The 13,543-nt window shown below is 56.7% G+C and overlaps 1 protein-coding gene across 2 annotated transcripts in view; it reads left to right on the top strand.

Moving 5' to 3' along the window:
• Positions 1–302: 302 nt before the first annotated feature.
• MID2 (midline 2) overlaps positions 303–13,543 on the top strand; it is an 82,812-nt gene continuing 69,571 nt past the window's right edge. Inside the window, exon 1 of one of the 2 annotated variants that reach the window (XM_054169663.1) lies at positions 303–425. The gene's annotated coding sequence lies outside the window, so the exon portion shown is untranslated. Of the gene's footprint in view, positions 426–11,887; positions 11,969–13,543 lie in introns of those variants that run through there. The other variant, XM_054169662.1, reaches the window with a different exon arrangement.

Genomic DNA, 13,543 nt, shown 5'->3' with positions numbered 1-13,543 from the left:
TAGGCTCAATGTGTGGTGCTGGGAGGAACTGGAACAGGCAGAGAAGCTTTAAAGCTGAGGAGTGGGAAGAGCTCTTTGCAGGACCCAGGGAAGGCTTCAGTTCTTTCCAAAAGAGAAGAGAGAAAACCAGAGGCAGGGACAGAGAGAAGAAGCGACACGTGTCTTTTACAGCTGCTAATGGAAGATTCCCCGAGGCGACCCATCAAGCTGGCAGCCCTCCCGTGTCACTTCTTGACAGGTTCCTCTCTTCCACGGAGCTGTCAGCCCAGACGTCTCTCTGCTTTGGCACTTGGAGGGCTGACAGCCACCAGCGGGAGGGGACAGCAGGACAGAGCCCGGGCTCCAGCGAGACCCAGCACAGCCTAGCTCAGGGACCACGCACACCTCCTGCTGTCCCACCCTCCCCCAGCTCTGCACTCAGACAGGTAAACACCTTCTCTCTTTCGTGGTGGTGACTCTGACTTGGGTAATTGTTTGTGGTTAGGGATGGACTCAGCCAGCCTGAGTGCTGAGTGCCTGCCTTAGTGCTCCATGCAGCACAGCCAACAGAGGCCAGGGGCAGCTGTGGGTTTGGTGTGTTTGAGCTGGTGGGGCTTTGCCATCCTGGCACATCAGCCATGCCCCTGCATGGCCGAGCACAGGGCTGCCCAGGGAGCGCTGACAGCTCCCCAGGCTGTGAGTGGGCTTGTCCCAGAGCTCCTTCTGCATCCCCTGGGAGGGTTGTGGAGGCCTGAAAGTGTGTTTGGATCAAAAGGCAACTGAAAAGCTTTCTGCAAACCTTGCAGAACCTCAGCCTGGAGCCTTCTGCATCATGGGACGTTGATGTGGGGACAGACCTGGCTGTCTCACCTCACACCATGGGTCCCAGCAGTGAGCAGTGTGCTGGGGACAGACAGGTCCAACAGCACCCAGCGTCCTAAGGAGCAAATTAACTAGCCATCAGGGTCTATTGTTAATAGCCCTCTAGTGTCTGGTCCTACAGTGGGAGTCCCGTTGCTCCCAACAGTGTCTGCTGCAGGATGGTTTGTTTAAGCACTGGAAGTGAGGAGTAAAGACTTGTGGCTGCTGGTTCTGGGCACTGCCAACCCTGCCCAGGCAGCTGGGGAAGGTGCAAGTGTGAGTGCCTGCGGCTGCCACCTCCTGCAGCCTGTTGGTTCATGTTTAGAACCAGGGATCTGGAGGAAAAGCTGAAAGTGAAATGCCTCAACTTTGTGCAGAGTGTCCAGAGGAGAGCTCCCCCTCCAAGGCAGCAGCCACTTGGCAACAGGGATGCTCAGTGAAAAACAGAAGATGCATCTAAAAAAAAAACAGGAATAAAAGAGGCTGGTTGGGGTTCCTTTGCCAAACTGAGCCTGCCCTGAGCTCACATCACACACCTGGACTGGAAAAACTCAGAACAAAGTTTGCTGTGGCTGGCCCTCAGCAAAGCAGGAGCAGAATTGCCCCTAAAGCCTCATGCACACTGTGCCCAAATTCCCCTTCTCTGCCTCTGCGTTCCCAGCAACGCAGCAGAGTTTGGGGATGCACTGCAGACTTTCCTGGGAAAACACACCTGAAAAATCCCAGTTGTGAGCCTTGCACTCATCTGGGACACTCAGCACCACGTGATCCACACAGCAAATCATCTGGATAGGGAATAATTACAGCCTAGTGCTAATAAATGAGCAACAAGCTCATAATTATCTGCAGAAGTAATTTGATGAACGATTTAAAAACCCTACCACAAATCTCACTAAATTTGGAAGGGCTCAGAAGCTGTCTGCAGCCAGGGGCATGAGTCAGTGGAGGAGAGGAGCCCTGGCCCTTTGCTCATCACACAGAGCAGGGGGAAGTTGGCGCCAGTTTCCACCGGCAGGTGCTGGGGGTGGATTTTTCTCACACCCCACTGGGGCTCCAGAAAGTTTCAGTTCCCAGGTCCTGCAGAGCAGTGCCTGCCACTGTGTCCCAGGTGTGAATGCTGGCAGCAGGTCTGCCGTGTCCAGAGAAGACTTTGCTTTCCATCTGTCCTGCTTCTACTGGCGCAGGCCCACGAGCTGTGGGCTGCAGGCTGTTAAGCAATTCGGAGCCACAGCAGCTGACCTGAGTTGGTGTCTCCCAGGTGTATCCTATCCCATAAACATCACCCTCGGTATAAAGGGGGAAGTTTGGCAAGGAGGGGGTTTCTTTGGCTCCTGCTTGAGCTCCTGATGGTTCTATTCCTCTTCTGCTGCTGAGGACTGCCTTCCTGTTTGGTGTGACTGCTGCATCTTCACTGGGCTGAGTAGAACTTTATGTACTTTTGATTGGTGTTAGTTTGGCTCTGCCATTAACTGTGATTTGATGTCACCTGCTGGGCCTTCTTTTCCTGATGCCCCTTCCCTGTTGGACAGTGGTCATCAGATGAGAGACCAACTGCTCCAGCTGAGCCCCAGATACAATCTGAGCCTAGAAAACATTGTAGGGAGAGGGGGGAAAGGGACAAATACCCTGGGCTGTTTCTGCTTCTCTGTGACTTCCCAAACTGATGGAGCACTGCTTAGGCTTTGAAGAAGACAGGTCTTTGGGGATGACTTGTTAAAGGGAAATGATGTTTGGGGCATACTTTAGACACTTTCCCAGTGATGTGCAGTGGTGCTAGTGGTGCTGAGACCTGGAGCCACCAGTGCTAACCCTCCTGATGTGGCCCAGTTGCCATCTCCATGACTTGTCTGTAATGCGTGCAGGGGAGGGAGCCTCTGCTTGAGTGCAGGGCAGGACAAAGCCTGTGGAGGGGCTGGTGGTGGATGTTCCTGCCTGTGGGTGGTTTGGATGGCATCAATGAGATCCCCTTGGAGCAGGCTTGCTGTGTGCAGCTGATGCCCTGGCGAGGGATGGCAAGAAGCTGCGCCCATGTGCTGCACCTCTGCTCTCCAGCTGGGAGCTGCCAGAACCTCAGCTGGTTCCCAGCTCCTGCTTATAGGGCAGGGCCAGGGGGAGCCTCCTATTCCAAGAAAGGGCTTGGCATGACCTGATCCCACCCTGAGATAGCAGGAGGCTGGAGTAGGGAGTAACAAGGACTGTGGAGCCTTGCTCTGTGTGCCCATGCATGTCCCTGCCTCAGCATTCAGAGGGGGGCAGATTCCACCAGAGACCTGGATGGAGGCAGCAGAGGCCAGCTTCAGCCACTCCTCTTCTATGCACCTTGCAAGAGCCCATTGTGTAGGAAGAGGCTTGAAGGTTCTTCCACCCCATCCCTACTGCCATCAGCATGGGACTGATGTTTCTGCTTGCCCATGGCTCCTGCAGAGGTGACGCCTGTGCTGTCCCCATCATTGTCCCCACGTATAGATGGGGGGGAATGCTGGAGATGAAGCACATGCTCCTCAGCTCAACTGCTTCCATCTCTGTTGCACTCCACTGCCCTGTGCTGTGATTTGAGCTCCCTTCCAGCTGAGCTAGGGGAAATATTTTTTTCCAAGCTTGTGAAGCTCTGCAAGTGGATGTAAAAGTGACAAACTCACCCCAGCCACTGCATCAACTGCCAGGGCTGAGGGCAGGAGCTCCCATGGCAGCTGCCTGCTGGTGGAGCTTGTTAGGCTCTGCTGTTGGGGAGCATTGAAAAATAAATTGGAAACAAAGATTTTATCGTCCTCCCCTTGCTCTGGTAAGCCACATGCTCCCGGAATGGGAACTCCTGGCTGGCTCATGAGTATCCAGGAGCATTCTGTCACTGACAGAAAGAAATCCCTGAACCAGAAGGGCTCTCCAATGGTCCTTGTAGGCTGTGATTTGTGACTGTTTACTCTCAGCAGCAGAGCAGGATCCATTTCATGGATGTGCCTCTTAAGGAGCACATTTCCCTTCTCCCTGGGAAGTGCAATTACAATAATAAGCTGCAGGAGAGCAAGACCAGCTTCTCAAGCAGCAGGTCTTGTGAGCGGCACAGCTCCTCCATAAACCCTGGGACCTGACCAGCATGACAGTGGAAATGTCTCCTCCATCAAGCCAGCAGCACCAGCTTCCCTCCTCTGGTGTTCTGTGGTCAGCAGAGCTCATGTCCAAGCATGACCCTGCAGGCAGTGACTGCCTCTATCCTCCCCATCATGGACTATGCCTGGAAGAGCTGGAGGCTGCCAGTCTGGCCTCAGTCCTCCACCCAGAAGAGCTGCTGCCACCAGAGCACCACAGCAGGAATTTGGTGCTGCCTCAGAGCCTTGGATGGCTGCACATTGGTTTAGTCTAGCAGGAGCCTCTTGGGGAAACAAGGAGATAAACCACCTCAATAACAATACTTCAGAGCTCTTAGTTGTGAAGCTTTTAGCCTTTTATCTCCATCCAAGTTGAAAATATTTTTGTTTTGCTGTCAGCTGAAGGGACCATCAGCCCTTCCCAGGGCTGGGTTTCAGATCTCTGATGCTGGAGATGCCACCACATCCCTCAGTGAATTGTGTGAGATGCTAACCACCCTCACAACAAGCTGTATGGGGTGTGCTTCTGGCTGAAACTTCCACCTCTCATCTCCTCTGGACCTATGTTAGATGAAAGAGGCTTTCCCCATCCCCTGTCAGCTCCCCCACAGGTTTTCATGGGCAGGACTGGAGTGACCCAAAGCCTCTGAGAGTTCAGAGTTTTGTGATGGCTGTGAAGCCTCTGTGTGGTTTCTGCTCTTGTCCAGGGTGCTCCTTTGCTCTCCAGCCTCCCTTTGGAGGCCAGGCAGCAGCAGCAAGGTCCCAGGCCTGCCTCCCAGTTCTTCTCCCCCTGCCTGGCGTGGCAGTAGCCCTTTCAGCGTGGCATGACATGAGCTCAGGTTCATCAACATGCCAAACTCATCTGTGCTGTGAATGTCTCCTCTGGGACTTCTGCAGAAGTGTCTGCCAAAGCAGTTTCCTGAAATGTCTATGGATGAACATTTCTTGGGCTATGTGATTGAGGAGGGTGCACAGAGAACCTTGGAGGAAACCTGAACTTGTCTAGAGCTGGTTTTAATCCCTCCCCAGTACTGTGCTGACTGCATCTGGGAGTATTGTTGATGAGGCTTGAAGAGGTGCTTAAGAAGAAAGGCTGCCCAGATTCATTCTCTAAGCATAGTGGCTGTCATTATTTCATTCCTCTTTATCAGCTTACTCATTATCCTGTATTACCTCATCTACCTTTAAAAAATGACCTCTCTAGAGTGTCCTGGCAGAGCCTTGTCCCCATCATCTGAGAAGCCTCTGGTGTTACAGGGTGTCTGGAGAAGCAGCTGCCAGTGACTACTGAGTCCTTCAGCTCCTCCAGAGATCCTGCATTCAATTAACTTGAACTTGTCACTGAAACGAGCTGCTGAGCAGCTTCATTGCATGCAGGGCAAAGCAGTGGATGGCTGCACACTGTCACACTGTGTTGGTGCCTGCTCCAGTGCCCATCAAAGGAGAAGGACCAGGCAGTCAATGCATCATACCTGTGCATGGCTTTGTGTGGCTTCTCATCCTGACTCCCACTTCCTGCTGGGACAGAGCATTGCTGTGGTGTGAGAAACCAGCAGGCAGCTACTCCAAGCACCCAGCTCCCCTGCAAAGGGAGGAGCAGCAGCTGTGCTCCCAGTTGGTCCTGCTGGGTAAGGGAGTGCGTTGGGCAGGGTGTTCCTCTCCCAGCACAGAGGAGCTGTGCAGTGCCCTGGGGAGGAGGTCAGGGAGAGGCTGACACGGGGCTGACACCCTGCTCTAAGGTGGCAGCAATAGTCACTGGGAAGGTCTGTCAGCTCCTCCCTCTGTAACCTGGCGCAGTGCACACCCAGTGCAAGGGCAGTGCACAGAGCAAGGAGTGAGGAGTTGCCCGCGGGATGGCTGCGCTCCTCCACCAGGCACGTCCTCCTGCACTGTTTAGTGACCCTCCCTGCTTAAAACCTCCACTCTGGAGTAATGCCTGCTCCTCCCCTGCTCTTGCTCTGCTTGTCCTTGGCCTCTTTCCAACCTCATTGTCCTCCCTGTTGCAGATTTGTGCAGGCACAGCTACCCCATGGGCAAGGGGACTGGGCGAGCAGTCCCAGCTGGATCCAGCCTTTTCTGTGGCACCCTGTGCTGCAGACCCTGCTGCTGTGCTTCCACCTCCTCAGCTTTGCTGCCTGTCCAGTTCTGCTCTTGCTGAGCACCAGCAGATCACACCTGAGATGAGCTTTGCTGGCTCTGGTCCAATTGTTGTTTTTCCACTCCCCGTGGTGGGACCAGCAGGCTGGTTTCACTCCCTCTGGGCTTGGCATGAGCTGCTGGCCAGTCTCCTGCTGGAGAAGGACCAACCACCAATTCCATGTCCAGCTTTCCTCTGGGTTTCAGCCACAGGAGACACACAGCTCCTCAGGCTGCCTGCCTGCTGGGCAGGCTGATTCCCAGCACCTTCCACCTCCCTAACACCTTTGCCTGATGCAGGCTCTGCTCGGCCTCATGCCTGCACCCCACAGGGACCCTGCCTAGTCCAACCTGTGGGAAATCACCCCATGATAAGCCCCCCAGTGACTCCTGAGCCAACACTGCCTTTTGTGACAGCCTCTTCTCTCATGTCCTCACTCAGTACACTGTCTCAGCCTGCCTTTCACAGTCTCTTCTGCCTTGACAGTGCAGATAGAGTTGGTTTGGAACATGGCTGGTGGGCAGCAGCTCAGGATGGCACTGTGTGCAGGCTTGAGCAGCTCCTCAGCTCAGGGGTTTTGCCTTGGCAAATCTCAGCCCCATCCCTGCCCCATGCTTTGCCCAGCAACAGAAGTTCTGCTACCATTTAGTTCTCCCTAAAGATTAGCACTGGTCTCTCCATCACTTTCCAGCTGAGGAGGTGTGAACAAGGAGGAAAAGCCCCTTGCCAGTGCTGATGGCTCCAGGTGGACCTTCCAGGAGGATTTGTACACTCCATGGAGCAATGAGGAGAGCCCTACAGGGCCAGAAAGAGTGGTGGAAGGTGGCTGCCATACCCAGGCAGGAGGGATGAGTAGAGATGGCCCTTTTGGAGTTCTGACTTCATCCCCTGAGGGCTCCCATATTTTATTCCTCTGCCATTTTCTAGGCTTAAAAAAGCCTGAACAGGGAAAATCAGATTGTCACATGAAGCTGCTCTGTGCCCCGTGTGGATAATCAGCAGATCCATCCTCTGGATGCATGGCACCGGTGCCTGGCTGTGGCAGCAGAGGCTCCTCCAGCCCTGTGTGTTCCTCAGGTGGTTCCTACCCTTCTGTGTGCCCCCAGCAGACCCCGGGGGTGCTGTTGGGTTTGCTGCTCAGTCTGGGAGCTCCTGGGCACTGGCCTGTAGCTGGAAGGGAAAATAGCTGCATTCTCTACTCCCTGCGGTGCTGCCTGCAGAGCCGGACCTGTGCAGCTGGCTGAGGAGCTGCTCCATCCTGGAGTCACTGTGGGGAGAAGTGGCTGTTGGGCAACAGGACTCTGGCTTGGTGAAAGTTTGATGGAATAAGGGATGCAGACCAGAGTACTTGTGCTGTGTTTTGGTGGTGAAGGTCCTGGCTGCTGCAGTGACTCTCCAGGGATCTGTGGGAGTCCACCCCTGTGTCTTTAAAATCCAGCCAAAGGCTTTTCCCTGCAAATGTTGCTTCAGGTCTCTCTGCCAGCCTGGAGCAGACAGCATTTTGGCTCCATGCTGTGACCCTGGAAAGGTGGAGGAGACCTGGCTGGGGCATGTTGTGCAATGTGCCTGCCCAGCCCAGTCTGGGAACAAGGGAGGATTGGGGCTTGTCATGGCATGGGAAGGGTTTGGAGACGCCCACCCACCCCTTCCCAAGAGCTTCCAAAACACAAAGCAGTTCTTTCAGACATTTCTGTAGGGAGTTCTCCTCTTCTCTCTAGATCCCAGTTCCATGTCTCACCTTCTCTCTGCTCATTCCAAGGCAATGGGTGTCTTGTATCACACAGTTGTCAGGGTTGGAAGGGACCTCAAGGATCATCCAGTTCCAACCCCCCTACCGTGGGCAGGGACACCTCACACTACATCAGACTGCTCAGAGCCACATCCAGCCTGGCCTTAAAACCTTCCAGGGATGAGGCTTCTACCACCTCCCTGGGCAACCTGTTCCAGTGTCTCACTGCCCTCATGGTGAAGAACTTCTTCCTGATACCCAATCTGAATCTACCCACTTCTCATTTTGCTGCATTCCCCTTAGTCCTATCACTACCAACATCCTAAAAAGTCACCCATATCCCTGCCTCATCCCACCTCACTGCTGCTCCCCAGCAAAACTGGGGGCTGCTTCTGCTGGGAATGGTCTAAGCTCTCCCCTGCAGTGCCTCACCTTCCTCAGGGAGGCCTCTTCTTCCTCATGAGGAGAGAGAAGGGCTCTCTCTGGGTAGGGCTGTGTCTGCTAATGCTTGTATTAGCCTTCAGCAGAACCACCTTCCCTGCAGCTCCCAGGGTGGCTGAGCTCTGGCAAGAGGGAAAGCAAACATGCAGCTGAAACATGGAGATGGTCAGAAGATGGTCTGAATCCTGGCTAGGCAGTCCTGGCCTATCCAACCCTGACTCCTTCTCTGAGTGAGAACTTTGCTCCCAGGGGAAGCAAAATGATTGATTACTCACAAATGTGGTGCAAGATCCTGCCCTATAGACACTCCTTAAAGAGCTGGACTGGGTTGGGAGCATGCTTAGGACTGATTTGTGTGCAGAGATGAGATGCACCATGCCCTGGAGAGGACAGCTCTTGCTCTCTGGGGCAGCTCAGCTCTGCTGCAGGTGCATCTGCAGGAGGTTGTTGAACAATAAAGCCTTAACAGAAACATCACAGCTGATTCCTTTCGAGATGAAGAGGCATTGGGCAAGTGGCTGCTGAGCCAGAAGAGCTTGTTTGGGGGCAGGTGAGGCCTCTGGTTTCCTCCCCATGGGAGAGAGAGAGCTGGAGCTTGGAGCAGGGTCTGAAATTCCAGGCCTCAACATCAGGTGGTGCAAAGCATCCACATCCCATCCGTGAGCCGGAGCTGCGCTCCTTGTGCAGCAGCAAGGAGAGGAGCTTGAATGCCTTTGGGGAAGAGCTGGAGATAAAGGAGGTGCTAATGAAAGCGACATGAATGGAGTCATCAAAATACAAAAAGGACGAGAAGAGCTGCTTCTGGGGGCATTTAGCCATCCCTGCTCATCTCCAGACTGCCTGCTCTTTGGAAGCAGCAGGACAAGGGGGTGCAGAAGTTAAAGGCCCCTCTGTGCATTCCACCTAAGAACACATTTGGAGGGGGAATCCTGCTCTGTCCCTGGTGTTGTTTATCCGGTGGCATCCCAGGCACGTGGCGCGACCCGAGCGTCTCCATTCCTCCTGCGAACGGCGGAAGCTGACGCGTTCCAGCCTTGGGCAGGATCACCTCTGTTCCCTGCGTCCAGCAACGTGCTCACAGCTGCCTGCTGCAAAACCTGAGACGTGCACAGGTCCTGCTGGAAAGGGCTGCTGAGCCTCAGACCAGCTCTGTTGGCAGGAGATCTCCCCAGCCCTGAGGAGCCTGACTCACTCTGGAGTGGTTAGCACATTAGCATGCAGAGCTCGGCCCCGCCGCTGCCCTGCTCGCTCCATTAGCGTGCCATTTGGACCTGATCCACACAGCACCCCTGTAATTGTCAATATTTGCCCAAGGTCACCCCTGGCACCTCCAGCTTTCAGCGAAGAGGCCAGGCTCATTCCAGTGCTCATCATGTGGTGAGCTGGGCTGCAGCTGTAGGTCATCTCTTATGAAAACAGTTTAGGGCACTCAAAACCCACGTCCTTCCGTCACTCAGCTGTGGTCTGGTGGGTCTCAGCCCACTTGGATCTGTTCTGCAGGCAGAGCCTCAGCTCTGTGTTCCCATGGCTGTTCCTTGGCCTGTGAGAGCACCAGCAGCAGCTCTGGGGCAGGCCTCCATGGCTCACCCAACAGCTACTGCAGCTCCTGCCATGCTCCCCAACCCTGCCAGCTTCCACCAGTGCTGGGAGCTGCTGTGACATTGTGGTGCTCCTCAGCTGTCCCCCACTGCAGGACACTGTCTGGGGTTGCTGCTCCCAGGAATGATGTGGGAGGAAGCCTGAAAGTCTTGGAGCTTGGGTAAGAGCTGAGCTGCCAGCCCCTGCTCCCTGCCAGAGACCAAGCGGGCAGGCTGCAGCTGGGAGTCCTTGGGAGTGGGGCTGTGCTGTGACCTCCTGCCATCTGCTCCCTGCTAGCAGCCTTCTTTCTCTCACAGCCTGTGCCTTGTCTGGGGGCTGCACATCTGTGCTGTCATCCTCACTGGTTTGTCTGGATGCCAGCACGAGGGGTGCTGAGCAGCCCAAACTGATCCCTGGGTGACTGCAGTGGCTGTGGCAGTCCTGGGGTCAGTCTTGCCCATCCAGCCAGAGAAGGACATAGTTGTGCCAGGTTTTGCTCCAGCTGTTTGTCTGCTCCAGCTGCACAGATGCAAGCAGTGAGGAGTAGTCCCAGGATGGCAATGGATGATGTGACTTGGCCATGGCTGCCCAGACTGTGCCTGTGCTGCCAGAGAAGCAGAGGGAAGGTCTCAGGCAGTGTCATCACCCAGCTGGCACAGCCTCCACGGGAAGAGAGTTGGTGGGTTCTCCACAGAGTGCAGCAAAGGTGGACTTGGTTGTGGCCGTGGTGTTGACCTCCACTGCTTGGCCCTGTGCAGTCACCTTGTCCCACCAGGAGGTCCCAGTGTGACAGCTACAGGGTGTGCAGGGTGGCTGTGCAGGTACAGAGTGTCTGTCTGTCTCTTTGTCTGTGCAGTGATGATGGCATCAAAGTGTGGTAAGGGCAGGGAACAGCTGCAGGTCCCTGCACACCAAACCCTTTTCCAGCACCTCCCTGTCTCACCTCAAGGAACTCCAGGAGCCAGGCTGCGTGTCCCTCATGTTTATTTTAAGCAGAGGGCTCATGGGGCACGTGGGCAGGCCTCAAACACAAATAACCCATAAGATGCAGACCCACCTCACCGGGGGTGAATGCACACGGGCTCCCCACCCTCGTTTGCCTTTGATGTCCCTGCTGTGCACGCACACACACACCTATACGCGCATGCCTGTACACACACCCCATACATGCCTATACCCCCCCCGCCTCCCCCCCCACCCCTGCCTACTCTTCATGCGCAGCAAGGCAGCCTCACCCAGCGCTGCTTCACCCTGGGGACAGAACCAGGACACCCTCTGCCTTGCCAACTAGGAAGCAAACCCCTGCTGCAACCGATCTTGCAGCACTATCTACCCAGGGGAACACAAACACATTGCAGGTTTTGCTGCTGGGGAGCCAGGGCTCAGCGTGAACGGGAGAATACATGTGGTGCTCCGGGACGTAAGAGCATTCATGATCCTCTATGACACGTTCCTTTGTGGCTTAAGAACATATGTGGCTCTCCATGACACAAGAACGTATACAGTGTTCCATGACAGGAGTATATATATATGTTGTTCTCCAAGATGTAAGAACATATGTGGTCCTTTGTGACATGAGAATATATGTGGCCCTCCATGACATGAGAATTTATATAGTCTGCCATGACATAACACAGATTGTTCTCCATAAGAACACACATTGTTGTCCATGACATAAACACGTGTGGTGCTCATGGCACAGGAACGTGTATCACCTTCCGTGCATGGTCCCTGTGCCATAAGAACATGCGCGGTCCCGTGTAAGCACTCACGGGATCCTCTCCGACACAAGAACATCTGTGCACGGCGCCCGGTGCCACAGGCACACACACGGTTCTCCATGACGTAAGAGCGCACCGTACTGACACGGGAACCGCTCCCCGCCCGACGGTCCCGGCCGCGCCTCCCCTCTCCGCCGGTTCTTCCCGCAGCGGGGCTGGTCGGGTGCGCTCCTCCCCGGCGTAAACGGCGCTGCCCGGGACCCCGCGGCCAAACCTGGGGTGTGGCGTGGCCGAGGCGAGGGCGTGGCCGGAGGCGGGGCCAGGGGCGGGGCGGAAGCGGAGCGCTGACCCGCCCACCAGCCCCGCGCGCCGCCGCCGCCGTCTCGCTCGCGCCTGCAAGATGCCCGGGCCGCGGCGGGGCTGCCGCAGCCCGCGGGTAGGTACCGGCGGCACCGGGGCGGGCACCGGGCAGCAGCACCGGAGGGGTGGGAGCGGGGTACTGGCACTGTCGGCCGAGCGCGGGGCCCCGCCGTGTCCCTTCCTGGGGCTCTGCAGCAAGTGGCGCGGGCGGGGGGGGGAAGATTTCCTGGCCTTCCCGGGAGCCGACGCCGGTTGGTTGGTGCCCTGCGCCTCCACTCGGCACTCCCGACTCCGGAGTGTCTTGGCGATTCTGCCCCGGCGGGGATAACCGAGGGGCTGCTCAGCGCCCTCCTCTGCGGTGGGCAGCGGGAGCCCCGCGTCCTTCTCGGCCCTTTCCGTTCCCGGGAGCCGTCCTGCCAGGAGCGGGCGATGGTCCCGCCGGCGGGAGCGGCTCTTCCTCGGTTCCCCCCCCACGCCATGCCAGCCCCCTGCTCCCGCGGGGCTAACGGCCCGACACCTTCCTTGTCCCCCGGGTTACACCTCCGGTACACCCGGTCCCGTCCCTTCGGCCTCCGAGCCCGTCAGCCGCGCTTAAGAGCCTGGCATGTTTCGGTTCCCGGCTCCCGCTGCTGTCGGAGAGAACCTCGGTGCGGAGCCGCTGCCTTCCGCTGTTTCCCGTTCACCTTCCCAGCGGCATGTCACGATTTCAGTCGCGATAAAGTTTGGTGAAATGGAGGCGAGGAGGTAACGGGTCCTCCCGGGACTGGCACTAGGAGTGGCACAGGAGGAACTGGTTTGAGCGCCGCTTGCACCGGTGCGGCCCCCCTGTGGCACCGGGATCCGGGCGGTGTTAGGTAGGACACTGCCTGGGCATCGCAGCCCACTGTGTGCGGAGGTGGTGCGGCTGGCTGGCAGCGGCACTGGGAACCTGCTGTGGAAAGGTGCCCGGGAGTTGCGTGTTATTTTCCCGCTTCATTTATGTGTTTTGCCCCCAAAATGCACTGCCCCCTGTGCCATCGTGGGGATGCGCAGCTGGAGGTGTCTGTGACCACGCTGGGGTGGCACAGGGCAGCTCGGCCAAGCGGGTGCTGGAGTTTGAGCGGAGGGCAGATGGTTCATGTTGCTCCATCGCCTCCTCGAGTCCCGACACGCCAGGTGCTGATGGCTCCGGCGCTGCCTGCCTGGCTTGGCACTGGCCCAGGCCTCGGCGTGCTCCCAAGCAAGCCCCTGAACCTCTGCCGAGCCCTTCTGGTCGGGAGGAGGCTTAGGGCAATCGGCTGTGCTTGAGGAGCTGCTGAGGCCAGACCAAAGCTGACAGCGTCGTGGTGCCAGCCGGAGCATGCCCGTTGCACTGGGGCACTGGTGGCTCCTGGGTGGCATTGGCTGAACATCTGGATCATTGATGGGCAATGCTGCCAGCCCCTCACCTTGCGTGCACAGAGTCCAGTGGGGCTTGAGCTGCTCCTTGACCCATGTAACACAATCGGCGATGCCCTTCCGTCCGTCTGTCCTCCCTGAGCTCCTCTGCTCAGTGAGGCGTGGTGTGTGCGCCACGGTGGGCTGCCTGCACAGGGCTGGGCGCAGGCAGAACCCCCCAGCTTCTGCCAGTGCTGTGGGCTCTGTGCTCTGCTTATTGTGGCTGTGTTTCGCT

This window comes from Dryobates pubescens, chromosome 18 (genome assembly GCF_014839835.1).
Source record: "Dryobates pubescens isolate bDryPub1 chromosome 18, bDryPub1.pri, whole genome shotgun sequence".
NCBI lineage: Eukaryota > Metazoa > Chordata > Aves > Piciformes > Picidae > Dryobates > Dryobates pubescens.
The sequence above is the reverse complement of the archived record's forward strand: the minus strand, read 5'-3'. Positions and strand labels throughout refer to the sequence as shown.